General features: G+C 50.8%; 12 non-coding genes and 11 pseudogenes across 12 annotated transcripts; all 23 read left to right on the top strand.

Annotated features, from left to right (window-relative positions):
* The first annotated feature begins 767 nt into the window (after window positions 1-767).
* On the top strand, window positions 768-886 carry LOC144130597 (5S ribosomal RNA; annotated as a pseudogene).
* Window positions 887-1,307: 421 nt separating this feature from the next.
* Window positions 1,308-1,426, top strand: LOC144131083 (5S ribosomal RNA). The gene has a single exon (XR_013314501.1). It is a non-coding gene; the product is annotated as a 5S ribosomal RNA (ribosomal RNA).
* Window positions 1,427-1,989: 563 nt separating this feature from the next.
* On the top strand, window positions 1,990-2,108 carry LOC144131267 (5S ribosomal RNA). The gene has a single exon (XR_013314683.1). It is a non-coding gene; the product is annotated as a 5S ribosomal RNA (ribosomal RNA).
* A 564-nt stretch (window positions 2,109-2,672) lies between these two features.
* LOC144130547 (5S ribosomal RNA) lies at window positions 2,673-2,791 on the top strand. The gene has a single exon (XR_013314157.1). It is a non-coding gene; the product is annotated as a 5S ribosomal RNA (ribosomal RNA).
* A 1,172-nt stretch (window positions 2,792-3,963) lies between these two features.
* On the top strand, window positions 3,964-4,082 carry LOC144130596 (5S ribosomal RNA; annotated as a pseudogene).
* Window positions 4,083-4,503: 421 nt separating this feature from the next.
* On the top strand, window positions 4,504-4,622 carry LOC144131261 (5S ribosomal RNA). The gene has a single exon (XR_013314677.1). It is a non-coding gene; the product is annotated as a 5S ribosomal RNA (ribosomal RNA).
* A 564-nt stretch (window positions 4,623-5,186) lies between these two features.
* On the top strand, window positions 5,187-5,305 carry LOC144130585 (5S ribosomal RNA; annotated as a pseudogene).
* A 1,172-nt stretch (window positions 5,306-6,477) lies between these two features.
* LOC144130595 (5S ribosomal RNA) lies at window positions 6,478-6,596 on the top strand (annotated as a pseudogene).
* A 422-nt stretch (window positions 6,597-7,018) lies between these two features.
* LOC144131082 (5S ribosomal RNA) lies at window positions 7,019-7,137 on the top strand. The gene has a single exon (XR_013314500.1). It is a non-coding gene; the product is annotated as a 5S ribosomal RNA (ribosomal RNA).
* A 563-nt stretch (window positions 7,138-7,700) lies between these two features.
* On the top strand, window positions 7,701-7,819 carry LOC144131259 (5S ribosomal RNA). Its single transcript, XR_013314676.1, has one exon. It is a non-coding gene; the product is annotated as a 5S ribosomal RNA (ribosomal RNA).
* A 563-nt stretch (window positions 7,820-8,382) lies between these two features.
* On the top strand, window positions 8,383-8,501 carry LOC144131258 (5S ribosomal RNA). The gene has a single exon (XR_013314675.1). It is a non-coding gene; the product is annotated as a 5S ribosomal RNA (ribosomal RNA).
* Window positions 8,502-9,064: 563 nt separating this feature from the next.
* On the top strand, window positions 9,065-9,183 carry LOC144131214 (5S ribosomal RNA). Its single transcript, XR_013314629.1, has one exon. It is a non-coding gene; the product is annotated as a 5S ribosomal RNA (ribosomal RNA).
* Window positions 9,184-9,746: 563 nt separating this feature from the next.
* LOC144131212 (5S ribosomal RNA) lies at window positions 9,747-9,865 on the top strand. The gene has a single exon (XR_013314627.1). It is a non-coding gene; the product is annotated as a 5S ribosomal RNA (ribosomal RNA).
* Window positions 9,866-10,428: 563 nt separating this feature from the next.
* LOC144131079 (5S ribosomal RNA) lies at window positions 10,429-10,547 on the top strand. Its single transcript, XR_013314498.1, has one exon. It is a non-coding gene; the product is annotated as a 5S ribosomal RNA (ribosomal RNA).
* Window positions 10,548-11,110: 563 nt separating this feature from the next.
* Window positions 11,111-11,229, top strand: LOC144131211 (5S ribosomal RNA). The gene has a single exon (XR_013314625.1). It is a non-coding gene; the product is annotated as a 5S ribosomal RNA (ribosomal RNA).
* Window positions 11,230-11,793: 564 nt separating this feature from the next.
* LOC144131257 (5S ribosomal RNA) lies at window positions 11,794-11,912 on the top strand. The gene has a single exon (XR_013314674.1). It is a non-coding gene; the product is annotated as a 5S ribosomal RNA (ribosomal RNA).
* Window positions 11,913-12,697: 785 nt separating this feature from the next.
* On the top strand, window positions 12,698-12,816 carry LOC144130629 (5S ribosomal RNA; annotated as a pseudogene).
* A 1,796-nt stretch (window positions 12,817-14,612) lies between these two features.
* LOC144130574 (5S ribosomal RNA) lies at window positions 14,613-14,731 on the top strand (annotated as a pseudogene).
* A 5,475-nt stretch (window positions 14,732-20,206) lies between these two features.
* On the top strand, window positions 20,207-20,325 carry LOC144130573 (5S ribosomal RNA; annotated as a pseudogene).
* A 560-nt stretch (window positions 20,326-20,885) lies between these two features.
* Window positions 20,886-21,004, top strand: LOC144130553 (5S ribosomal RNA; annotated as a pseudogene).
* A 1,168-nt stretch (window positions 21,005-22,172) lies between these two features.
* Window positions 22,173-22,291, top strand: LOC144130587 (5S ribosomal RNA; annotated as a pseudogene).
* A 1,172-nt stretch (window positions 22,292-23,463) lies between these two features.
* LOC144130586 (5S ribosomal RNA) lies at window positions 23,464-23,582 on the top strand (annotated as a pseudogene).
* Window positions 23,583-24,534: 952 nt separating this feature from the next.
* Window positions 24,535-24,653, top strand: LOC144130611 (5S ribosomal RNA; annotated as a pseudogene).
* The last annotated feature ends 1,374 nt before the right edge of the window (window positions 24,654-26,027 follow it).

The following is a 26,027-nucleotide window of genomic DNA, read 5'->3' as shown; positions in this document are numbered from 1 at the left end:
ACATTGCGTTACGATCACCAGAACGGCTGAGAAAAGTCCAGGGCACGTAATTGCACGCTCGGCGCCTGTTGCCACAAGCGACGGAAGTATCTGTGCGAAGGTTTGCATCCGGGAGGGGCCGCACACGCTACATAAGCGCTTCGAAACGCTGTGTTTCTCGCCATCGGCCATACCATGCTCCTGGTGGCACCTGCATTCTTTTTTAAATTACACACCGGGACACTCCCAGTTAAAAAGTTTTTGGAAGGAAAGGATTTGTTTTTACCGTGGGGATCGAGCTGCTTAATTTGTAAACAGCCCGAAACGATAGATCATGTTTTTTTACATTGCTGGGAAGGGGTTTATTTTTGGGATGTGTTACAAAGGACAATAAAGAAAGAGCTACCACTTGACGCGCAGGGAATTCGTTATTTAGGCACAGACAATGAGGATGGGGTACCATTTGATCTCATAATGCTCTTGGGCCTCCACAGTATATGGCGCTCCAGAATGGCAGGCTATTATTGTGACAAAGACGCAAGACCTGCCCGAATTTATTTTCGGGCAAGAATGGACTGCTTTCTGGCCATCCAGAAAGCAGCTGCGGAGCCTCCCGAGTGGCTCTCGAGGCTAGAGCCGCTCTGTATGCTTCGTGAATTTTAGTATGACGAAGCCAGACTCATGATGGCTGACCACGACAGTGTCGTATGTACATAGCATTTTGTGTGTTTTTTGTTGAGTGTTTTTTGTGTAAATGTTATGGGTCAAAGCCAGGCAATAAAGAAAAAAAAATCGGCCATACCATGCTGAATACGCCGGTTCTCGTCCGATCACCGAAGCTAAGCAGTATTGGGCTCGGTCAGTACTTCGGAGGGAGACCACCTGGGAACACCGAGTGCTGATGGCACTTCTTTTGCATTTTTTTCGTCTCTATAACGCCTTTTTTTTCCTCACAGTTATATAAATGATCCAATACGCCTCAGGCAACTCTAGGAGGTGTCGTGATTTTGTTATAAATAACAAATCCGAGATAGCACGGAGGCCCAGTGTGCGCATAACAGTGCGCATGAACGCACAATTAGCGTTCATCGATATAGTCGACACGCATTCCCTACCCAGTCCATGCGCCAACAATACAGGCTTGCACCCGCTGCTCTTTCGGTGCATGCCACAGTGCGTTACGATCGCCAGAACGGCTGAGAAAAGTCCAGGGCACGTAAGTGCACGCTCGACGCCTGTTGCCACACTCGACGGAAGTATCTGTGCGAAGGTTTGCATCCGGGAGGGGCCGCACACGGTACATAAGCGCTTGAAACGCTGTGTCTCTCGCCATCGGCCATACCATGCTGAATACGCCGGTTCTCGTCCGATCACCGAAGCTAAGCAGCATTGGGCTCGGTCAGTACTTGGGAGGGAGACCACCTGGGAACACCGAGTGCTGATGGCACTTCTTTTGCATTTTTTTCGTCTCTATAACGCCTTTTGTTTCCTCACAGTTATATAAGTGATCAAATACGCTTCAAGCAACTCTAGGAGGTGTCGTGATTTTGTTATAAATAACAAATTCCCACTGGCAGCGTATACGTACGTGCGGACGCGAAACTCCGTGCGTGCTTGTGGCAAAACGGAAGCGACCGCTTGGCTTTCCGGCTCTCATTCTGACGTCTGCGTCGGCGTGTACAGTGCAGATTAAAATACGGCAACGCGCCGAGATAGTACGGAGGCCCAGTGTGCGCATAACAGTGCGCAGGAACGCACAATTAGCGTTCATCGATATAGTCGACACGCATTCCCTACCCAGCCGATGCGCCAACAATACAGGCTTGCTCCCGCTGCTCTTTCGGTGCATGCCACAGTGCGTTACGATCGCCAGAACGGCTGAGAAAAGTCCAGGGCACGTAATTGCACGCTCGGCGCCTGTTGCCACACTCGACGGAAGTATCATTGCGAAGGTTTGCATCCGGGAGGGGCCGCACACGGTACATAAGCGCTTGAAACGCTGTGTCTCTCGCCATCAGCCATACCATGCTGAATACGCCGGCTCTCGTCCGATCACCGAAGCTAAGCAGCATTGGGCTCGGTCAGTACTTGGGAGGGAGACCACCTGGGAACACCGAGTGCTGATGGCACTTCTTTTGCATTTTTTTCGTCTCTATAACGCCTTTTTTTTCCTCACAGTTATATAAGTGATCCAATACGCCTCAAGCAACTCTAGGAGGTGTCGTGATTTTGTTATAAATAACAAATTCCCACTGGCAGCGTATACGTACGTGCGGACGCGAAACTCCGTGCGTGCTTGTGGCAAAACGGAAGCGACCGCTTGGCTTTCCGGCTCTCATTCTGACGTCTGCGTCGGCGTGTACAGTGCAGATTAAAATACGGCAACGCGCCGAGATAGCACGGAGGCCCAGTGTGCGCATAACAGTGCGCATGAACGCACAATTAGCGTTCATCGATATAGTCGACACGCATTCCCTACCCAGTCCATGCGCCAACAATACAGGCTTGCTCCCGCTGCTCTTTCGGTGCATGCCACAGTGCGTTACGATCGCCAGAACGGCTGAGAAAAGTCCAGGGCACGTAATTGCTCGCTCGGCGCCTGTTGCCACACTCGACGGAAGTATCTGTGCGAAGGTTTCCATCCGGGAGGGGCCGCACACGGTACATAAGCGCTTCGAAACGCTGTGTTTCTCGCTATCGGCCATACCATGCTGAATACGCCGGTTCTCGTCCGATCAACGAAGCTAAGCAGCATTGGGCTCGGTCAGTACTTGGGAGGGAGACCACCTGGGAACACCGAGTGCTGATGGCAGTTCTTTTGCATTTTTTTCGTCTTTATAACGCCTTTTGTTTCCTCACAGTTATATAAGTGATCCAATACGCCTCAAGCAACTCTAGGAGGTGTCGTGATTTTGTTAAAAATAACAAATTCCCACTGGCAGCGTATACGTACGTGCGGACGCGAAACTCCGTGCGTGCTTGTGGCAAAACGGAAGCGACCGCTTGGCTTTCCGGCTCTCATTCTGACGTCTGCGTCGGCGTGTACAGTGCAGATTAAAATACGGCAACGCGCCGAGATAGCACGGAGGCCCAGTGTGCGCATAACAGTGCGCATGAACGCACAATTAGCGTTCATCGATATAGTCGACACGCATTCCCTACCCAGTCCATGCGCCAACAATACAGGCTTGCTCCCGCTGCTCTTTCGGTGCATGCCACATTGCGTTACGATCACCAGAAAGGCTGAGAAAAGTCCAGGGCACGTAATTGCACGCTCGGCGCCTGTTGCCACAAGCGACGGAAGTATCTGTGCGAAGGTTTGCATCCGGGAGGGGCCGCACACGCTACATAAGCGCTTCGAAACGCTGTGTTTCTCGCCGTCGGCCATACCATGCTCCTGGTGGCACCTGCATTCTTTTTTAAATTACACACCGGGACACTCCCAGTTAAAAAGTTTTTGGAAGGAAAGGATTTGTTTTTACCGTGGGGATCGAGCTGCTTAATTTGTAAACAGCCCGAAACGATAGATCATGTTTTTTTGCATTGCTGGGAAGGGGTTTATTTTTGGGATGTGTTACAAAGGACAATAAAGAAAGAGCTACCACTTGACGCGCAGGGAATTCGTTATTTAGGCACAGACAATGAGGATGGGGTACCATTTGATCTCATAATGCTCTTGGGCCTCCACAGTATATGGCGCTCCAGAATGGCAGGCTATTATTGTGACAAAGACGCAAGACCTGCCCGAATTTATTTTCGGGAAAGAATGGACTGCTTTCTGGCCATCCCGAAAGCAGCTGCGGAGCCTCCCGAGTGGCTCTCGAGGCTAGAGCCGCTCTGTATGCTTCGTGAATTTTAGTATGACGAAGCCAGACTCATGATGGCTGACCACGACAGTGTCGTATGTACATAGCATTTTGTGTGTTTTTTGTTGAGTGTTTTTTGTGTAAATGTTATGGGTCAAAGCCAGGCAATAAAGAAAAAAAAATCGGCCATACCATGCTGAATACGCCGGTTCTCGTCCGATCACCGAAGCTAAGCAGTATTGGGCTCGGTCAGTACTTCGGAGGGAGACCACCTGGGAACACCGAGTGCTGATGGCACTTCTTTTGCATTTTTTTCGTCTCTATAACGCCTTTTTTTTCCTCACAGTTATATAAATGATCCAATACGCCTCAGGCAACTCTAGGAGGTGTCGTGATTTTGTTATAAATAACAAATCCGAGATAGCACGGAGGCCCAGTGTGCGCATAACAGTGCGCATGAACGCACAATTAGCGTTCATCGATATAGTCAACACGCATTCCCTACCCAGTCTATGCGCCAACAATACAGGCTTGCTCCCGCTGCTCTTTCGGTGCATGCCACAGTGCGTTACGATCGCCAGAACGGCTGAGAAAAGTCCACGGCACGTAATTGCTCGCTCGGCGCCTGTTGCCACACTCGACGGAAGTATCATTGCGAAGGTTTGCATCCGGGAGGGGCCGCACACGGTACATAAGCGCTTGAAACGCTGTGTCTCTCGCCATCGGCCATACCATGCTGAATACGCCGGCTCTCGTCCGATCACCGAAGCTAAGCAGCATTGGGCTCGGTCAGTACTTGGGAGGGAGACCACCTGGGAACACCGAGTGCTGATGGCACTTCTTTTGCATTTTTTTCGTCTCTATAACGCCTTTTCTTTCCTCACAGTTATATAAGTGTTCCAATACGCCTCAAGCAACTCTAGGAGGTGTCGTGATTTTGTTATAAATAACAAATTCCCACTGACAGCGTATACGTACGTGCGGACGCGAAACTCCGTGCGTGCTTGTGGCAAAATGGAAGCGACCGCTTGGCTTTCCGGCTCTCATTCTGACGTCTGCGTCGGCGTGTACAGTGCAGATTAAAATACGGCAACGCGCCGAGATAGCACGGAGGCCCAGTGTGCGCATAACAGTGCGCATGAACGCACAATTAGCGTTCATCGATATAGTCGACACGCATTCCCTACCCAGTCCATGCGCCAACAATACAGGCTTGCTCCCGCTGCTCTTTCGGTGCATGCCACAGTGCGTTACGATCGCCAGAACGGCTGAGAAAAGTCCAGGGCACGTAATTGCTCGCTCGGCGCCTGTTGCCACACTCGACGGAAGTATCTGTGCGAAGGTTTCCATCCGGGAGGGGCCGCACACGGTACATAAGCGCTTCGAAACGCTGTGTTTCTCGCCATCGGCCATACCATGCTGAATACGCCGGCTCTCGTCCGATCAACGAAGCTAAGCAGCATTGGGCTCGGTCAGTACTTGGGAGGGAGACCACCTGGGAACACCGAGTGCTGATGGCACTTCTTTTGCATTTTTTTCGTCTCTATAACGCCTTTTGTTTCCTCACAGTTATATAAGTGATCCAATACGCCTCAAGCAACTCTAGGAGGTGTCGTGATTTTGTTATAAATAACAAATTCCCACTGGCAGCGTATACGTACGTGCGGACGCGAAACTCCGTGCGTGCTTGTGGCAAAACGGAAGCGACCGCTTGGCTTTCCGGCTCTCATTCTGACGTCTGCGTCGGCGTGTACAGTGCAGATTAAAATACGGCAACGCGCCGAGATAGCACGGAGGCCCAGTGTGCGCATAACAGTGCGCATGAACGCACAATTAGCGTTCATCGATATAGTCGACACGCATTCCCTACCCAGTCCATGCGCCAACAATACAGGCTTGCTCCCGCTGCTCTTTCGGTGCATGCCACATTGCGTTACGATCACCAGAAAGGCTGAGAAAAGTCCAGGGCACGTAATTGCACGCTCGGCGCCTGTTGCCACAAGCGACGGAAGTATCTGTGCGATGGTTTGCATCCGGGAGGGGCCGCACACGCTACATAAGCGCTTCGAAACGCTGTGTTTCTCGCCATCGGCCATACCATGCTCCTGGTGGCACCTGCATTCTTTTTTAAATTACACACCGGGACACTCCCAGTTAAAAAGTTTTTGGAAGGAAAGGATTTGTTTTTACCGTGGGGATCGAGCTGCTTAATTTGTAAACAGCCCGAAACGATAGATCATGTTTTTTTGCATTGCTGGGAAGGGGTTTATTTTTGGGATGTGTTACAAAGGACAATAAAGAAAGAGCCACCACTTGACGCGCAGGGAATTCGTTATTTAGGCACAGACAATGAGGATGGGGTACCATTTTATCTCATAATGCTCTTGGGCCTCCACAGTATATGGCGCTCCAGAATGGCAGGCTATTATTGTGACAAAGACGCAAGACCTGCCCGAATTTATTTTCGGGAAAGAATGGACTGCTTTCTGGCCATCCCGAAAGCAGCTGCGGAGCCTCCCGAGTGGCTCTCGAGGCTAGAGCCGCTCTGTATGCTTCGTGAATTTTAGTATGACGAAGCCAGACTCATGATGGCTGACCACGACAGTGTCGTATGTACATAGCATTTTGTGTGTTTTTTGTTGAGTGTTTTTTGTGTAAATGTTATGGGTCAAAGCCAGGCAATAAAGAAAAAAAAATCGGCCATACCATGCTGAATACGCCGGTTCTCGTCCGATCACCGAAGCTAAGCAGTATTGGGCTCGGTCAGTACTTCGGAGGGAGACCACCTGGGAACACCGAGTGCTGATGGCACTTCTTTTGCATTTTTTTTCGTCTCTATAACGCCTTTTTTTTCCTCACAGTTATATAAATGATCCAATACGCCTCAGGCAACTCTAGGAGGTGTCGTGATTTTGTTATAAATAACAAATCCGAGATAGCACGGAGGCCCAGTGTGCGCATAACAGTGCGCATGAACGCACAATTAGCGTTCATCGATATAGTCGACACGCATTCCCTACCCAGTCCATGCGCCAACAATACAGGCTTGCACCCGCTGCTCTTTCGGTGCATGCCACAGTGCGTTACGATCGCCAGAACGGCTGAGAAAAGTCCAGGGCACGTAATCGCTCGCTCGGCGCCTGTTGCCACACTCGACGGAAGTATCTGTGCGAAGGTTTCCATCCGGGAGGGGCCGCACACGGTACATAAGCGCTAGAAACGCTGTGTCTCTCGCCATCGGCCATACCATGCTGAATACGCCGGTTCTCGTCCGATCACCGAAGCTAAGCAGCATTGGGCTCGGTCAGTACTTGGGAGGGAGACCACCTGGGAACACCGAGTGCTGATGGCACTTCTTTTGCATTTTTTTCGTCTCTATAACGCCTTTTGTTTCCTCACAGTTATATAAGTGATCAAATACGCCTCAAGCAACTCTAGGAGGTGTCGTGATTTTGTTATAAATAACAAATTCCCACTGGCAGCGTATACGTACGTGCGGACGCGAAACTCCGTGCGTGCTTGTGGCAAAACGGAAGCGACCGCTTGGCTTTCCGGCTCTCATTCTGACGTCTGCGTCGGCGTGTACAGTGCAGATTAAAATACGGCAACGCGCGGAGATAGCACGGAGGCCCAGTGTGCGCATAACAGTGCGCATGAACGCACAATTAGCGTTCATCTATATAGTCGACACGCATTCCCTACCCAGTCCATGCGCCAACAATACAGGCTTGCTCCCGCTGCTCTTTCGGTGCATGCCACAGTGCGTTACGATCGCCAGAACGGCTGAGAAAAGTCCACGGCACGTAATTGCACGCTCGGCGCCTGTTGCCACACTCGACGGAAGTATCATTGCGAAGGTTTGCATCCGGGAGGGGCCGCACACGGTACATAAGCGCTTGAAACGCTGTGTCTCTCGCCATCGGCCATACCATGCTGAATACGCCGGCTCTCGTCCGATCACCGAAGCTAAGCAGCATTGGGCTCGGTCAGTACTTGGGAGGGAGACCACCTGGGAACACCGAGTGCTGATGGCACTTCTTTTGCATTTTTTTCGTCTCTATAACGCCTTTTCTTTCCTCACAGTTATATAAGTGTTCCAATACGCCTCAAGCAACTCTAGGAGGTGTCGTGATTTTGTTATAAATAACAAATTCCCACTGGCAGCGTATACGTACGTGCGGACGCGAAACTCCGTGCGTGCTTGTGGCAAAACAGAAGCGACCGCTTGGCTTTCCGGCTCTCATTCTGACGTCTGCGTCGGCGTGTACAGTGCAGATTAAAATACGGCAACGCGCCGAGATAGCACGGAGGCCCAGTGTGCGCATAACAGTGCGCATGAACGCACAATTAGCGTTCATCGATGTAGTCGACACGCATTCCCTACCCAGTCCATGCGCCAACAATACAGGCTTGCTCCCGCTGCTCTTTCGGTGCATGCCACAGTGCGTTACGATCGCCAGAACGGCTGAGAAAAGTCCAGGGCACGTAATTGCACGCTCGGCGCCTGTTGCCACACTCGACGGAAGTATCATTGCGAAGGTTTGCATCCGGGAGGGGCCGCACACGGTACATAAGCGCTTGAAACGCTGTGTCTCTCGCCATCGGCCATACCATGCTGAATACGCCGGCTCTCGTCCGATCACCGAAGCTAAGCAGCATTGGGCTCGGTCAGTACTTGGGAGGGAGACCACCTGGGAACACCGAGTGCTGATGGCACTTCTTTTGCATTTTTTTCGTCTCTATAACGCCTTTTTTTTCCTCACAGTTATATAAGTGATCCAATACGCCTCAAGCAACTCTAGGAGGTGTCGTGATTTTGTTATAAATAACAAATTCCCACTGGCAGCGTATACGTACGTGCGGACGCGAAACTCCGTGCGTGCTTGTGGCAAAACAGAAGCGACCGCTTGGCTTTCCGGCTCTCATTCTGACGTCTGCGTCGGCGTGTACAGTGCAGATTAAAATACGGCAACGCGCCGATAGAGCACGGAGGCCCAGTGTGCGCATAACAGTGCGCATGAACGCACAATTAGCGTTCATCGATATAGTCGACACGCATTCCTTACCCAGTCCATGCGCCAACAATACAGGCTTGCTCCCGCTGCTCTTTCGGTGCATGCCACAGTGCGTTACGATCGCCAGAACGGCTGAGAAAAGTCCAGGGCACGTAATTGCTCGCTCGGCGCCTGTTGCCACTCTCGACGGAAGTATCTGTGCGAAGGTTTCTATCCGGGAGGGGCCGCACACGGTACATAAGCGCTTGAAACGCTGTGTCTCTCGCCATCGACCATACCATGCTGAATACGCCGGTTCTCGTCCGATCACCGAAGCTAAGCAGCATTGGGCTCGGTCAGTACTTGGGAGGGAGACCACCTGGGAACACCGAGTGCTGATGGCACTTCTTTTGCATTTTTTTCGTCTCTATAACGCCTTTTGTTTCCTCACAGTTATATAGGTGATCCAATACGCCTCAAGCAACTCTAGGAGGTGTCGTGATTTTGTTATAAATAACAAATTCCCACTGGCATCGTATTCGTACGTGCGGACGCGAAACTCCTTGCGTGCTTGTGGCAAAACGGAAGCGACCGTTTGGCTTTCCGGCTCTCATTCTGACGTCTGCGTCGGCGTGTACAGTGCAGATTAAAATACGGCAACGCGCGGAGATAGCACGGAGGCCCAGTGTGCGCATAACAGTGCGCATGAACGCACAATTAGCGTTCATCGATATAGTCGACACGCATTCCCTACCCAGTCCATGCGCCAACAATACAGGCTTGCTCCCGCTGCTCTTTCGGTGCATGCCACAGTGCGTTACGATCGCCAGAACGGCTGAGAAAAGTCCAGGGCACGTAATTGCACGCTCGGCGCCTGTTGCCACACTCGACGGAAGTATCTGTGCGAAGGTTTCCATCCGGGAGGGGCCGCACACGGTACATAAGCGCTTGAAACGCTGTGCTTCTCGCCATCGACCATACCATGCTGAATACGCCGGTTCTCGTCCGATCACCGAAGCTAAGCAGCATTGGGCTCGGTCAGTACTTGGGAGGGAGACCACCTGGGAACACCGAGTGCTGATGGCACTTCTTTTGCATTTTTTTCGTCTCTATAACGCCTTTTGTTTCCTCACAGTTATATAAGTGATCCAATACGCCTCAAGCAACTCTAGGAGGTGTCGTGATTTTGTTATAAATAACAAATTCCCACTGGCATCGTATACGTACGTGCGGACGCGAAACTCCTTGCGTGCTTGTGGCAAAACGGAAGCGACCGTTTGGCTTTCCGGCTCTCATTCTGACGTCTGCGTCGGCGTGTACAGTGCAGATTAAAATACGGCAACGCGCGGAGATATCACGGAGGCCCAGTGTGCGCATAACAGTGCGCATGAACGCACAATTAGCGTTCATCGATATAGTCGACACGCATTCCCTACCCAGTCCATGCGCCAACAATACAGGCTTGCTCCCGCTGCTCTTTCGGTGCATGCCACAGTGCGTTACGATCGCCAGAACGGCTGAGAAAAGTCCAGTGCACGTAATTGCTCGCTCGGCGCCTGTTGCCACACTCGACGGAAGTATCTGTGCGAAGGTTTCCATCCGGGAGGGGCCGCACACGGTACATAAGCGCTTGAAACGCTGTGTCTCTCGCCATCGGCCATACCATGCTGAATACGCCGGTTCTCGTCCGATCACCGAAGCTAAGCAGCATTGGGCTCGGTCAGTACTTGGGAGGGAGACCACCTGGGAACACCGAGTGCTGATGGCACTTCTTTTGCATTTTTTTCGTCTCTATAACGCCTTTTGTTTCCTCACAGTTATATAAGTGATCAAATACGCCTCAAGCAACTCTAGGAGGTGTCGTGATTTTGTTATAAATAACAAATTCCCACTGGCAGCGTATACGTACGTGCGGACGCGAAACTCCGCGCGTGCTTGTGGCAAAACGGAAGCGACCGCTTGGCTTTCCGGCTCTCATTCTGACGTCTGCGTCGGCGTGTACAGTGCAGATTAAAATACGGCAACGCGCCGAGATAGTACGGAGGCCCAGTGTGCGCATAACAGTGCGCATGAACGCACAATTAGCGTTCATCGATATAGTCGACACGCATTCCCTACCCAGTCCATGCGCCAACAATACAGGCTTGCTCCCGCTGCTCTTTCGGTGCATGCCACAGTGCGTTACGATCGCCAGAACGGCTGAGAAAAGTCCAGGGCACGTAATTGCACGCTCGGCGCCTGTTGCCACACTCGACGGAAGTATCATTGCGAAGGTTTGCATCCGGGAGGGGCCGCACACGGTACATAAGCGCTTGAAACGCTGTGCCTCTCGCCATCGACCATACCATGCTGAATACGCCGGTTCTCGTCCGATCACCGAAGCTAAGCAGCATTGGGCTCGGTCAGTACTTGGGAGGGAGACCACCTGGGAACACCGAGTGCTGATGGCACTTCTTTTGCATTTTCTTCGTCTCTATAACGCCTTTTGTTTCCTCACAGTTATATAAGTGATCCAATACGCCTCAACCAACTCTAGGAGGTGTCGTGATTTTGTTATAAATAACAAATTCCCACTGGCATCGTATACGTACGTGCGGACGCGAAACTCCTTGCGTGCTTGTGGCAAAACGGAAGCGACCGCTTGGCTTTCCGGCTCTCATTCTGACGTCTGCGTCGGCGTGTACAGTGCAGATTAAAATACGGCAACGCGCGGAGATAGCACGGAGGCCCAGTGTGCGCATAACAGTGCGCATGAACGCACAATTACGTGTACATCGATATAGTCGACACGCATTCCCTACCCAGTCCATGCGCCAACAATACAGGCTTGCTCCCGCTGCTCTTTCGGTGCATGCCACAGTGCGTTACGATCGCCAGAACGGCTGACAAAAGTCCAGGGCACGTAATTGCTCGCTCGGCGCCTGTTGCCACACTCGACGGAAGTATCATTGCGAAGGTTTGCATCCCGGAGGGGCCGCACACGGTACATAAGCGCTTGAAACGCTGTGTCTCTCGCCATCGGCCATACCATGCTGAATACGCCGGCTCTCGTCCGATCACCGAAGCTAAGCAGCATTGGGCTCGGTCAGTACTTGGGAGGGAGACCACCTGGGAACACCGAGTGCTGATGGCACTTCTTTTGCATTTTTTTCGTCTCTATAACGCCTTTTTTTTCCTCACAGTTATATAAGTGTTCCAATACGCCTCAAGCAACTCTAGGAGGTGTCGTGATTTTGTTATAAATAACAAATTCCCACTGGCAGCGTATACGTACGTGCGGACGCGAAACTCCGTGCGTGCTTGTGGCAAAACAGAAGCGACCGCTTGGCTTTCCGGCTCTCATTCTGACGTCTGCGTCGGCGTGTACAGTGCAGATTAAAATACGGCAACGCGCCGAGATAGTACGGAGGCCCAGTGTGCGCATAACAGTGCGCAGGAACGCACAATTAGCGTTCATCGATGTAGTCGACACGCATTCCCTACCCAGTCCATGCGCCAACAATACAGGCTTGCTCCCGCTGCTTGTGGCAAAACGGAAGCGACCGCTTGGCTTTCCGGCTCTCATTCTGACGTCTGCGTCGGCGTTTACAGTGCAGATTAAAATACGGCAACGCTCCGAGATAGCACGGAGGCCCAGTGTGCGCATAACAGTGCGCATGAACGCACAATTAGCGTTCATCGATATAGTCGACACGCATTCCCTACCCAGTCCATGCGCCAACAATACAGGCTTGCTCCCACTGCTCTTTCGGTGCATGCCACAGTGCGTTACGATCGCCAGAACGGCTGAGAAAAGTCCAGGGCACGTAATTGCACGCTCGACGCCTGTTGCCACACTCGACGGAAGTATCTGTGCGAAGGTTTCCATCCGGGAGGGGCCGCACACGGTACATAAGCGCTTGAAACGCTGTGTCTCTCGCCATCGGCCATACCATGCTGAATACGCCGGTTCTCGTCCGATCACCGAAGCTAAGCAGCATTGGGATCGGTCAGTTCTTGGGAAGGAGACCACCTGGGAACACCGAGTGCTGATGGCACTTCTTTTGCATTTTTTTCGTCTCTATAACGCCTTTTGTTTCCTCACAGTTATATAAGTGATCAAATACGCCTCAAGCAACTCTAGGAGGTGTCGTGATTTTGTTATAAATAACAAATTCCCACTGGCAGCGTATACGTACGTGTGGACGCGAAACTCCGTGCGTGCTTGTGGCAAAACAGAAGCGACCGCTTGGCTTTCCGGCTCTCATTCTGACGTCTGCGTCGGCGTGTACAGTGCAGATTAAAATACGGCAACGCGCCGAGATAGCACGGAGGCCCAGTGTGCGCATAACAGTGCGCATGAACGCACAATTAGCGTTCATCGATGTAGTCGACACGCATTCCCTACCCAGTCCATGCGCCAACAATACAGGCTTGCTCCCGCTGCTCTTTCGGTGCATGCCACAGTGCGTTACGATCGCCAGAACGGCTGAGAAAAGTCCAGGGCACGTAATTGCACGCTCGGCGCCTGTTGCCACACTCGACGGAAGTATCATTGCGAAGGTTTGCATCCGGGAGGGGCCGCACACGGTACATAAGCGCTTGAAACGCTGTGTCTCTCGCCATCGGCCATACCATGCATTTTCTTTACCCTTTTTAAAACATCATCTCCAGGACCTCCACTGTAGAAGGCCCTGTACATAGGCTCTGGGAAAACAATATCACAAAGATCATGGTACAACTTCTTTCTTTTAGTTTTATACAAATAATCGCTAGAAAAACGCGCTGAAAGAAACCTAACACTTGCTACAATCTCTTTGTAGTAACCAAAAATTCCACCCGAGAGCTCTTCTGTGGTAACAACAAACTCGGGCAGCAATCGCCGCAGCCTCACCTGGCACACGGTTCGCAAGAACGGGTCTGAGACGTCGCGAAAAAACAAAAAACGGTTCACCAGCTGCCTTAAAAAGAGGTGCCCTAGCCCCAACTCCCCGTCTTTTACCCGCCGGAACAGGTTCGTTCGGCTGCAACGTTCCCATTCGGAAGCCCATATAAAGACGGCAAAAATCCGGTGTAACTTCTGAATGTGCACCCGAGAGCAATGCAAAACCTGCATCACATACCAGAGCTTGCTAATAAAAAACAGGTTGCAGACTGTAGCTCTGGCGAAAATGGAGAGATTGGTGCCTTTCCATTTTCCAGCTCTGTCACGTGCTTCTTTCGTTTGCTGTTTCCAATACTCCTCGCTTTCGCGATAAGCATGTGCCACCAGGAGTAAAGACCTTCTTTTTTAAATTACACACCGGGACACTCCCAGTTAAAAAGTTTTTGGAAGGAAAGGATTTCTTTTTACCGTGGGGATCGAACTGCTTAGTTTGTAAACAGCCAGAAACAATAGACCATGTTTTTTTGCATTGCTGGGAAGGGGTTTATTTTTGGGATGTGTTACAAAGGACAATAAAGAAAGAGCCACCACTTGACGCGCAGGGAATTCGTTATTTAAGCACAGACAATGAGGATGGGGTACCATTTGATCTCATAATGCTCTTGGGCCTCCGCAGTATATGGCGCTCCAGAATGGCAGGCTATTATTTTGACAAAGACGCACGACCTGCCCGAATTTATTTTCGGGAAAGAATGGACTGCTTTCTGGCCATCCAGAAAGCAGCTGCGGAGCCTCCCGAGTGGCTCTCGAGGCTAGAGCCGCTCTGTATGCTTCGTGAATTTTAGTATGACGAAGCCAGAATCATGATGGCTGACCACGACAGTGTCGTATGTACATAGCGTTTTGTGTGTTTTTTGTGGAGTGTTTTTTGTGTAAATGTTATGGGTCAAGCCAGGCACTAAAGAAAAAAAAATCGGCCATACCATGCTGAATACGCCGGTTCTCGTCCGATCACCGAAGCTAAGCAGCATTGGGCTCGGTCAGTACTTGGGAGGGAGACCACCTGGGAACACCGAGTGCTGATGGCACTTCTTTTGCATTTTTTTCGTCTCTATAACGCCTTTTTTTTCCTCACAGTTATATAAGTGATCCAATACGCCTCAAGCAACTCTAAGAGGTGTCGTGATTTTGTTATAAATAACAAATTCCCACTGGCAGCGTATACGTACGTGCGGACGCGAAACTCCGTGCGTGCTTGTGGCAAAACGGAAGCGACCGCTTGGCTTTCCGGCTCTCATTCTGACGTCTGCGTCGGCGTGTACAGTGCAGATTAAAATACGGCAACGCGCGGAGATAGCACGGAGGCCCAGTGTGCGCATAACAGTGCGCATGAACGCACAATTAGCGTTCATCGATATAGTCGACACGCATTCCCTACCCAGTCCATGCGCCAACAATACAGGCTTGCTCCCGCTGCTCTTTCGGTGCATGCCACAGTGCGTTACGATCGCCAGAACGGCTGAGAAAAGTCCAGGGCACGTAATTGCACGCTCGGCGCCTGTTGCCACAAGCGACGGAAGTATCTCTGCGAAGGTTTGCATCCGGGAGGGGCCGCACACGGTACATAAGCGCTTGAAATGCTGTGTCTCTCGCCATCGGCCATACCATGCGGATTCGACTTCCGGCCACCGAGCGTGACGGACGTGCGATGACGGGCTCCGTTGGAGCAGCTACAGCGGTCATGTCTGGCCGCGGAAACAGGGCTTTTGCCTCGGATGAAGAGTATCAGGTGATTCTGCCTACCCTTCCTACAGGACGTGTTGTGTTGAACACAGTTTTTTTGCACGCTGACGTCCGGGCCCGTCCTTATCGGGTCGAAGATTTCAGGGATGCGCTGGCTCAGCTGCTGCTGCTGCCCGAGGTTATCGCCTTGGGGGCGTATCGCATGAGCCATGTATGGGCTGTTACTTTCGCGAGTGCTGAGGCGGTGACGAAAATTCTTTCTGCCGGAGACCTGAAAGTCAAGGACCGCCGCTGTCTCGTCATCGACCCGGCAAACCAGGACGTCCGCGTCAAGCTGCACTGGCTGCTGCACAACGTGCCCGACGAAGACGTGAGGGTAGCCTTTGCTCCGTACGGCAAGGTGAGCGAAGTCTCCAAGGAGCGGTGGCGCGTCCAGGGTGTCGCCAGCAAGGGGTCGACGACACGCTTGGTTTCATTGAAAATGAACCCTGGCGTGAAGCTGGAAGACCTCCCTCACGAATTCAGGGTTGGCGGTGAGCTGGCTCTCGTAGTTGTACCGGGCAGAGCTCCGCTGTGTCTGCGCTGCCACGGTACTGGGCACATTCGCCGTGAGTGCAAGGTTCCACGATGCGGCGCCTGTCGTCGCTACGGGCACGAAGAAAGCAGCTGCGTACGCACGTACGCGAGTGCTGCCGTCCCAGTCAACACTGACATTTCGTCCGAACTTGTCATGGACGAGGCTGACGCGGAAGGCGCTGCAGCAGAGGCAGGGGACAGCGTGGAGAAGGCCCCTGCTGTGCCCCCTACGGAAATATCCACAAGCGTAGAGGAGCCCAGCAGTAAGCGGCAGCAACAGGCAGCGCAGCCTGCAGAAGTCAAGGCGCCAACGGACGAAGTCTTGAGCGGTGGGGCGTCAGCTCCCGTCGTTCCCCAGCATGGTGACAGCATGGAAGTGTCACATGCATCAACCAGCAACCAAGCAGGGAAGCGACCGCACGAGCACAGTGCGAATGGAGAGCCCAAAGTGAGCGAAGCCGACGAGCCGCCGCAGAAGACTGTTGGCGTCAGGCGACCGACGTTGAAACCGCGGCCGAATGTACAGGCCGATCAACGAGCGGCGGCTAAGCCGCCGCCTTAGTTGGAGTGAGTGCCCTGTGAGTGGTTTCTGTGGGCGTGAGATGGCCTTTTTCGGTAACGGACTGTATGGGCTGATTTTCCAGTCCATACGCAAGAGGCACTTGTGCAAGAGACTTTGGATTACCGGCACCGCACCCATCGAGCACCTCAGACTAGGCAAGTCACCCGCACCGTCGCCTTGTGTCCCGAGGTATGCACCATATGGCTCCTGTACCTAAACTAGATGGCTTCTATACCTCTTAGAGCGTTGCGCATTGCAACAATTAATGTCATGGGACTGGCTTGCAAGAAGCGTCAGTACCAGCTAAGCCGGCTGTTCGTTGATAATGACCTAGACATAATAGCCGTACAGGAGACGAAAGTCGAAAGACAGGAACAGGCGGACCTTATGGTGCAGCCTTTTACGGCACGCTACAATGTTTGTGTGTGCCATTCTTCTGGCACATCGGGCGGTTGTGCTGTATTTATTAGGAATTCTCTGGGGATTGTCGAGCAGAATTTAACTGTGTGTCAAACTGGCCGTTTGGTTGTAGTGGATTTTTTTTATTGCAATTTGCTATGGAGAGTCATATGCGTGTATGCTCCTAACAGGGAGAACGAGCGCAAGCAATTTTTTGAGCGCGTTGAACAATATGTGTGCTGTGAGCGGTTAATTGTGCTTTTGGGCGACTTTAACTGCGTTTGTAAAGCAGAGGATAGAATTACAGAAAGACTCCTTCGTGACAAAGGTGCGGAATTGTTGAATTCGATTGTGCAAGAAAATGGTTTAGATGATGTTGCTGAAGTTCTTTCGGCAGCGCCGCATTTTACTCACTTCTAGGGTGAAAGTCACGCGAGACTTGACAGAGCGTATGTGTCGCTTGATCTGATTCCTTTGTGCAATAGCTACGAGGTAAAACACATGTCTTTTACCGACATAGCTTAGTTACGTTTACCCTGGTGAACAAAGACAAGAAATCTCGTTTCTCGTGGGACCCGTGGAAGTTTAACGCACAATTACTCGAGGATGAACGCTTGGACATTAAAGTTAATGAATGCATTAAAGCATTGCTATCAGCAGAGCCTGGGAACTGGGTAATTAGGTGGGAAGATTTCAAAGAACAAGTGAAAATAAACGCGATTGAAAGGGCAAGCATCATATGCGACGATAAACGTGTTAAAGAAAAAGAACTACATTGCCAACTTGACTTGCTCGTAAGCCTGGAAAGTTCCCAGCCGGGAAGATATAAGAAAGAAATAAGAGATACTAAAAGTAAACTTGAGATTATCGAAAAAGACAAGTATACAGCTGCCATGATACGGGCCCGTGCTGAACGTCTCTGGCTTGACCAAGTACCTACTAAACGCTCGCTTAGTGACGAAAAGAAGTACGCGACTCAGAACGAAGTAAGACAAATCAGGTACAGAAACGAGGTAACGAATGATAGCAAAGTGATTCAGTTGGCGTTTGTTGAGCAGTATCGGGAATTGCTTGGGCGGCGACGGCTTGAAGAAGAGGGGTTTGCAAACACGTTCTTGTCCCGTATGCCAAAACTAGGAGACGATATAAAACAAGGGCTGGAGGTACCAATCAGCGTAAGCGAAGTGGGAAGAGCAATCGAAGAGCTGAGTGCCGGAAAATCTCCCGGTCCTGACGGCTTAGGTAGTGAATTTTATAAGAAGTTCAAAGCCGAACTCACCCAAGCTCTCCACTGCGTCTTCACCGAAATTTATGGGACAAAAAAAATGCCACCATCATTTAAAACAGCACACGTGGTTTTAATACCCAAGAGTGAGGACCAGGCTAAACTTCTGTCCGTTGGGGCTTATCGGCCGATAAGCCTAACCAACGTTGACTATAAAGTGTTTATGAAGATTCTTGCCAACAGACTGCAAAAGGTCATAAAGGACCTTGTAGGGCCCCACCAAACGTGCGGTATTAAAGGTCCCACCATTGGAACAAATGTGCACGTTGCTAGAACTGTTCTTGAATGCTGCGATGCCTTCGGGGGCCGAGTTGCCATGATACAGCTTGACCTTGCAAAGGCCTTCGATCTTGTGTCGCACGACATTCTTTTCGCCATTCTAGAATATGCCAACGTCGGCTCTGTGATAATACAAGGTGTACAGATGGCGTACGACAACTGTGTTACCCGAATTATAGTGAACAAACAGCTGACTGAACCTGTACCTGTGTGTTCTTCGGTCAGGCAGGGTTGCCCGCTCTCGCCTTTGCTCTTTGCGATCTACCTTGAGCCTTTTCTGTTATCACTGTTGCACAATGATGGGATCTGCGGTTTCACTCTTCTGTCGGCGCAAGTAAAAGTGCTTGCTTACGCTGATGATATTGCTGTTTTTTGCGCGGATGAAGAAAGCGTTAAAGAAGTTGTGAAAGTTGCGGGGGAATATTGCAAAAAGACTGGGTCCGAAATTAACTGGGATAAGTGCATAGGTTTTTGGCACGGTGATTGGGACAGCACACCTGCCGTGTTTGCTAACATGAAATGGACGACCGCCCCTGCGAAGTACTTGGGGGTACCCTTGGAGCACTATAAAAGCAGTACGGAGTTGTGGGGTGAGATAACGCAGAGTGCAAGGAGAAAAGCGGATGGCTGGAAAGGACGTGACCTTTCTGTTTTCGCGCGCGCAAATGTGTGCAATGTATTTTTAATAGCCAGAATTTGGTATATATTGCAGTTCGTGCTCATTACCCGAGCAAACCTGCAGAAGCTGCATAGAGTGTTTGCTGTCTTTATTTGGAGCTCAAATTGGGAGCGAACAAGTCGAGTTAATCTGTTCCTTCCGGTCAAAAGGGGCGGCCTTGGTCTTTCTAATTTGTTTCTGAAGCAAGTTGTCTCAAGATTTTTGTTTCTACGTGATCAAACCGATCCCTTGTTGCGCACAATATTGCAGGTGCGCTTAGGCAACGTGTTGCCGGAATTTGTTGTGTCCAGTTACCCGGCCACGAATCGTGCTGTAACAGGTTTTTTGCGTGAAGTTGTGGCAGCCTTTCGCACTTTGAGCGCTCACTTTTCTACACAGTATCTATCTGCTGTACCCAGGAAAAAACTGTACAAAGATTTGCTAGATATATTTATACCTGCTCCCTTATACCGTTCCTTTTGCTGCGGAGGCCCAGGCAAAGATGTGTTAAAGCGAGTTAAGAAGATGCCGGTAAGACCGACTGTCAAATCCTTTTTCTTTAAACTTCATACCGGTACCCTTCCGGTGAAAACATGGCTAAACGATAAAGGCATTTTTGTGCCCTGGACCACCGACGGCATACTCTGCAAAAAACCCGAGACCATAGAACATGTGTTTATCGACTGCTGGGACCCGGTTCTCCACTGGAACATCTTGCAAAGAACATTGAAGAAAGAACTACCTGTAACTCCTTATGGCATCCGGTTTCTACCTATAGAAAGTGAGGAGGTTCCTTACGACATGTTTATGCTACTGGGCCTCCACAGCATCTGGAAGACGAGAATGGCGGCCAGGCACGCCGACGCAAATGTGCGACCAGTGAGAGAAAACTTTATAGAAAGTGCAGTTTTCCTGAGAGATGTTCTCCGCAGTCAACCCCAGCCGCCGGACTGGGTGGCGGTTATGGATGAACTGATTAATATGAAAATGTTTTAACCCATTGTCTCGGCCAAAGTGTGGCTAGAGATTTTTATGTATTGTTTACCGGTAATAAAGAAAAAAAAATCGGCCATACCATGCTGAATACGCCGGTTCTCGTCCGATCACCGAAGCTAAGCAGCATTGGGCTCGGTCAGTACTTGGGAGGGAGACCACCTGGGAACACCGAGTGCTGATGGCACTTTTGCATTTTTTTCGTCTCTATAACGCCTTTTTTTTCCTCACAGTTATATAAGTGATCCAATACGCCTCAAGCAACTCTAGGAGGTGTCGTGATTTTGTTATAAATAACAAATTCCCACTGGCAGCGTATACGTACGTGCGGACGCGAAACTCCGTGCGTGCTTGTGGCAAAACGGAAGCGACCGCTTGGCATTCCGGCTCTCATTCTGACGTCTGCGTCGGCCTGTACAGTGCAGATTAAAATACGGCAACGCGCTGAGATAGTACGGAGGCCCAGTGTGCGCATAACAGTGCGCAGGAACGCACAATTAGCGTTCATCGATATAGTCGACACGCATTCCCTACCCAGCCGATGCGCCAACAATAAAGGCTTGCTCCCGCTGCTCTTTCGGTGCATGCCACATTGCGTTACGATCGCAAGAACGGCTGATAAAAGCCTAGGGCACGTAATTGCTCGCTCGGCGCCTGTTGCCACACTCGACGGAAGTATCTGTGCGAAGGTTTGCATCCGGGAGGGGCCGCACACGGTACATAAGCGCTTGAAACGCTGTGTCTCTCGCCATCGGCCATACCATGCTGAATACGCCGGTTCTCGTCCGATCACTGAAGCTAAGCAGCATTGGGCTCGGTCAGCACTTGGGAGGGAGACCACCTGGGAACACCGAGTGCTGATGGCACTTCTTTTGCATTTTTTTCGTCTCTATAACGCCTTTTTTTTTCCTCACAGTTATATAAGTGATCCAATACGCCTCAAGCAACTCTAGGAGGTGTCGTGATTTTGTTATAAATAACAAATTCCCACTGGCAGCGTGTACGTACGTGCGGACGCGAAACTCCGTGCGTGCTTGTGGCAAAACGGAAGCGACCGCTTGGCTTTCCGGCTCTCATTCTGACGTCTCCGTCGGCGTGTACAGTGCAGATTAAATACGGCAACGCGCCGAGATAGCACGGAGGCCCAGTGTGCGCATAACAGTGCGCAGGAACGCACAATTAGCGTTCATCGATATAGTCGAAACGCATTCCCTACCCAGCCGATGCGCCAACAATACAGGCTTGCTCCCGCTGCTTTTTCGGTGCATGCCACAGTGCGTTACGATCGCCAGAACGGCTGAGAAAAGCCCAGGGCACGTAATTGCTCACTCGGCGCCTGTTGCCACACTCGACGGAAGTATCTGTGCGAAGGTTTGCATCCGGGAGGGGCCGCACAAGCTACATAAGCGCTTCGAAACGCTGTGTTTCTCGCCATCGGCCATACCATGCTCCTGGTGGCACCTGCATTTTTTTAAATTACACACCGGGACACTCCCAGTTAAAACGTTTTTGGAAGGAAAGGATTTGTTTTTACCGTGGGGATCGAGCTGCTTAATTTGTAAACAGCCCGAAACAATAGACCATGTTTTTTTGCATTGCTGGGAAGGGGTTTATTTTTGGGATGTGTTACAAAGGACAATAAAGAAAGAGCTACCACTTGACGCGCAGGGAATTCGTTATTTAAGCACAGACAATGAGGAGGGGGTACCATTTGATCTCATAATGCTCTTGGGCTTCCACAGTATATGGCGCTCCAGAATGGCAGGCTATTATTGTGACAAAGACGCACGACCTGCCCGAATTTATTTTCGGGAAAGAATGGACTGCTTTCTGGACATCCAGAAAGCAGCTGCGGAGCCTCCCGAGTGGCTCTCGAGGCTAGAGCCGCTCTGTATGCTTCGTGAATTTTAGTATGACTAAGCCAGACTCATGATGGCTGACCACGACAGTGTCGTATGTACTTAGCGTTTTGTGTGTTTTTTGTTGTGTTTTTTGTGTAAATGTTATGGGTCAAAGCCAGGCAATAAAGAAAAAAAAATCGGCCATACCATGCTGAATACGCCGGTTCTCGTCCGATCACCGAAGCTAAGCAGTATTGGGCTCGGTCAGTACTTGGGAGGGAGACCACCTGGGAACACCGAGTGCTGATGGCACTTCTTTTGCATTTTTTTCGTCTCTATAACGCCTTTTTTTCCCTCACAGTTATATAAGTGATCCAATACGCCTCAAGCAACTCTAGGAGGTGTCGTGATTTTGTTTTAAATAACAAATTCCCACTGGCAGCGTATACGTACGTGCGGACGCGAAACTCCGTGCGTGCTTGTGGCAAAACGAAAGCGACCGCTTGGCTTTCCGGCCCTGATTCTGACGTCTGCGTCGGCGTGTACAGTGCAGATTAAAATACCGCAACGCGCCGAGATAGTACGGAGGCCCAGTGTGCGCATAACAGTGCGCAGGAACGCACAATTAGCGTTCATCGATATAGTCGACACGCATTCCCTACCCAGCCGATGCGCCAACAATACAGGCTTGCTCCCGCTGCTCTTTCGGTGCATGCCACAGTGCGTTACGATCGCCAGAACGGCTGATAAAAGCCCAGGGCACGTAATTGCTCGCTCGGCGCCTGTTGCCACACTCGACGGAAGTATCTGTGCGAAGGTTTGCATCCGGGAGGGGCCGCACAAGCTACATAAGCGCTTCGAAACGCTGTGTTTCTCGCCATCGGCCATACCATGCTCCTGGTGGCACCTGCATTCTTTTTTAAATTACACACCGGGACACTCCCAGTTAAAAAGTTTTTGGAAGGAAAGGATTTGTTTTTACCGTGGGGATCGAGCTGCTTAATTTGTAAACAGCCCGAAACAATAGACCATGTTTTTTCGCATTGCTGGGAAGGGGTTTATTTTTGGGATGTGTTACAAAGGACAATAAAGAAAGAGCTACCACTTGACGCGCAGGGAATTCGTTATTTAAGCACAGACAAGGAGGAGGGGGTACCATTTGATCTCATAATGCTCTTGGGCCTCCACAGTATATGGCGCTCCAGAATGGCAGGCTATTATTGTGACAAAGACGCACGACCTGCCCGAATTTATTTTCGGGAAAGAATGGACTGCTTTCTGGCCATCCAGAAAGCAGCTGCGGAGCCTCCCGAGTGGCTCTCGAGGCTAGAGCCGCTCTGTATGCTTCGTGAATTTTAGTATGACTAAGCCAGACTCATGATGGCTGACCACGACAGTGTCGTATGTACATAGCGTTTTGTGTGTTTTTTGTTGAGTGTTTTTTGTGTAAATGTTATGGGTCAAAGCCAGGCAATAAAGAAAAAAAAATCGGCCATACCATGCTGAATACGCCGGTTCTCGTCCGATCACCGAAGCTAAGCAGTATTGGGCTCGGTCAGTACTTGGGAGGGAGACCACCTGGGAACACCGAGTGCTGATGGCACTTCTTTTGCATTTTTTTCGTCTCTATAACGCCTTTTTTTCCCTCACAGTTATATAAGTGATCCAATACGCCTCAAGCAACTTTAGGAGGTGTCGTGATTTTGTTATAAATAACAAATTCCCACTGGCAGCGTATACGTACGTGCGGACGCGAAACTCCGTGCGTGCTTGTGGCAAAACGAAAGCGACCGCTTGGCTTTCCGGCTCTGATTCTGACGTCTGCGTCGGCGTGTACAGTGCAGATTAAAATACGGCAACGCGCCGAGATAGTACGGAGGCCCAGTGTGCGCATAACAGTGCGCAGGAACGCACAATTAGCGTTCATCGATATAGTCGACACGCATTCCCTACCCAGCCGATGCGCCAACAATACAGGCTTGCTCCCGCTGCTCTTTCGGTGCATGCCACAGTGCGTTACGATCGCCAGAACGGCTGATAAAAGCCCAAGGCACGTAATTGCTCGCTCGGCGCCTGTTGCCACACTCGACGGAAGTATCTGTGCGAAGGTTTGCATCCGGGAGGGGCCGCATACGGTACATAAGCGCTTGAAACGCTGTGTCTCTCGCCATCGGCCATACCATGCTGAATACGCCGGTTCTCGTCCGCAGACAATAAGGATGGGGTACCATTTGATCTCATAATGCTCTTGGGCCTCCACAGTATATGGCGCTCCAGAATGGCAGGCTATTATTGTGACAAATACGCACGACCTGCCCGAATTTATTTTCGGGAAAGAATGGACTGCTTTCTGGCCATCCAGAAGGCAGCTGCGGAGCCTCCCGAGTGGCTCTCGAGGCTAGAGCCGCTCTGTATGCTTCGTGAATTTTAGTAAGACGAAGCCAGACTCATGATGGCTGACCACGACAGTGTCGTATGTACATAGCGTTTTGTGTGTTTTTTGTTGAGTGTTTTTGTGTAAATGTTATGAGTCAAAGCCAGGCAATAAAAAAAAGAAAATCGGCCATACCATGCTGAATACGCCGGCTCTCGTCCGATCACCGAAGCTAAGCAGCATTGGGCTCGGTCAGTACTTGGGAGGGAGACCACCTGGGAACACCGAGTGCTGATGGCACTTCTTTTGCATTTTTTTCGTCTCTATAACGCCTTTTTTTTCCTCACAGTTATATAAGTGATCCAATACGCCTCAAGCAACTCTAGGAGGTGTCGTGATTTTGTTTTAAATAACAAATTCCCACTGGCAGCGTATACGTACGTGCGGACGCGAAACTCCGGGCGTGCTTGTGGCAAAACGAAAGCGACCGCTTGGCTTTCCGGCTCTGATTCTGACGTCTGCGTCGGCGTGTACAGTGCAGATTAAAATACGACAACGCGCCGAGATAGTACGGAGGCCCAGTGTGCGCATAACAGTGCGCAGGAACGCACAATTAGCGTTCATCGATATAGTCGACACGCATTCCCTACCCAGCCGATGCGCCAACAATACAGGCTTGCTCCCGCTGCTCTTTCGGTGCATGCCACAGTGCGTTACGATCGCCAGAACGGCTGATAAAAGCCCAGGGCACGTAATTGCTCGCTCGGCGCCTGTTGCCACACTCGACGGAAGTATCTGTGCGAAGGTTTGCATCCGGGAGGGGCCGCACACGGTACATCAGCGCTTGAAACGCTGTGTCTCTCGCCATCGGCCATACCATGCTCGGTAGTAGACATCGTCGCGAAGAAGCGTGTTGTTTAGCTTCCACATTTCCCATGAAAATGCCTTGCTTCGCTTGACACTTCCGAGGCAGCCCTCAACTAAACAGTGGTCTGAGAAGGACACTCCCACAACTTCGTACTGGCTGCATACAGGGGCAAGGTCAACTGATGTATAAATGCGGTCCAGCCGTGCATGGCTTGAGCCCTGAAAATGGGTGAACTTCACTGCCCGCGCACCCTCAAGACATTCGGCCACATCTTCGAGGAGCAGTAAAGGATGAAATAGGAAAAATAAGCCCGTGCAAGAACCTGAAGATATGGCAGCAGTGGGAGTTAAGCAAAGAATCTTTAAAAATCAAAGCAATAGAAAGGGCCACTTGTATACGGTATAAAGAAAAACAAGACGAAGGTGAGTTAAAGGCACTACTGGAAACGTTGCTGAAGCAGGAATACAAGGCGCCTGGGAAATGGATTGAAGATGTCAGGAAAACCAAGCAAAAGATAGAACTCATGGAAGAACGGTGTTATCGCGGAGCACTGGTGAGGGCGAGGGCGGAAGACACAGCTGCTGGCGAAGCGCCATCAAAACGTGCTCTCGGTTTAGAAAAAGCCCACGCAGAGAGTAATCATATCGATAAAATAGAATGGGGGGGGGGGGTATCTTATCGGCAGACAATGACCACGTCGAAGCAGCCTTTACACAATTCTACCAGAGGCTTTTTTCGTGGCATCCGGCAGACGCAGTTGCATTTAAGCATCAGTTTCTTGGTGCAATGCCGCGGCTGGACGAAGA

Source organism: Amblyomma americanum, chromosome 4 (genome assembly GCF_052857255.1).
Source record: "Amblyomma americanum isolate KBUSLIRL-KWMA chromosome 4, ASM5285725v1, whole genome shotgun sequence".
Taxonomy (NCBI): domain Eukaryota; kingdom Metazoa; phylum Arthropoda; class Arachnida; order Ixodida; family Ixodidae; genus Amblyomma; species Amblyomma americanum.
The sequence above is the reverse complement of the archived record's forward strand: the minus strand, read 5'-3'. Positions and strand labels throughout refer to the sequence as shown.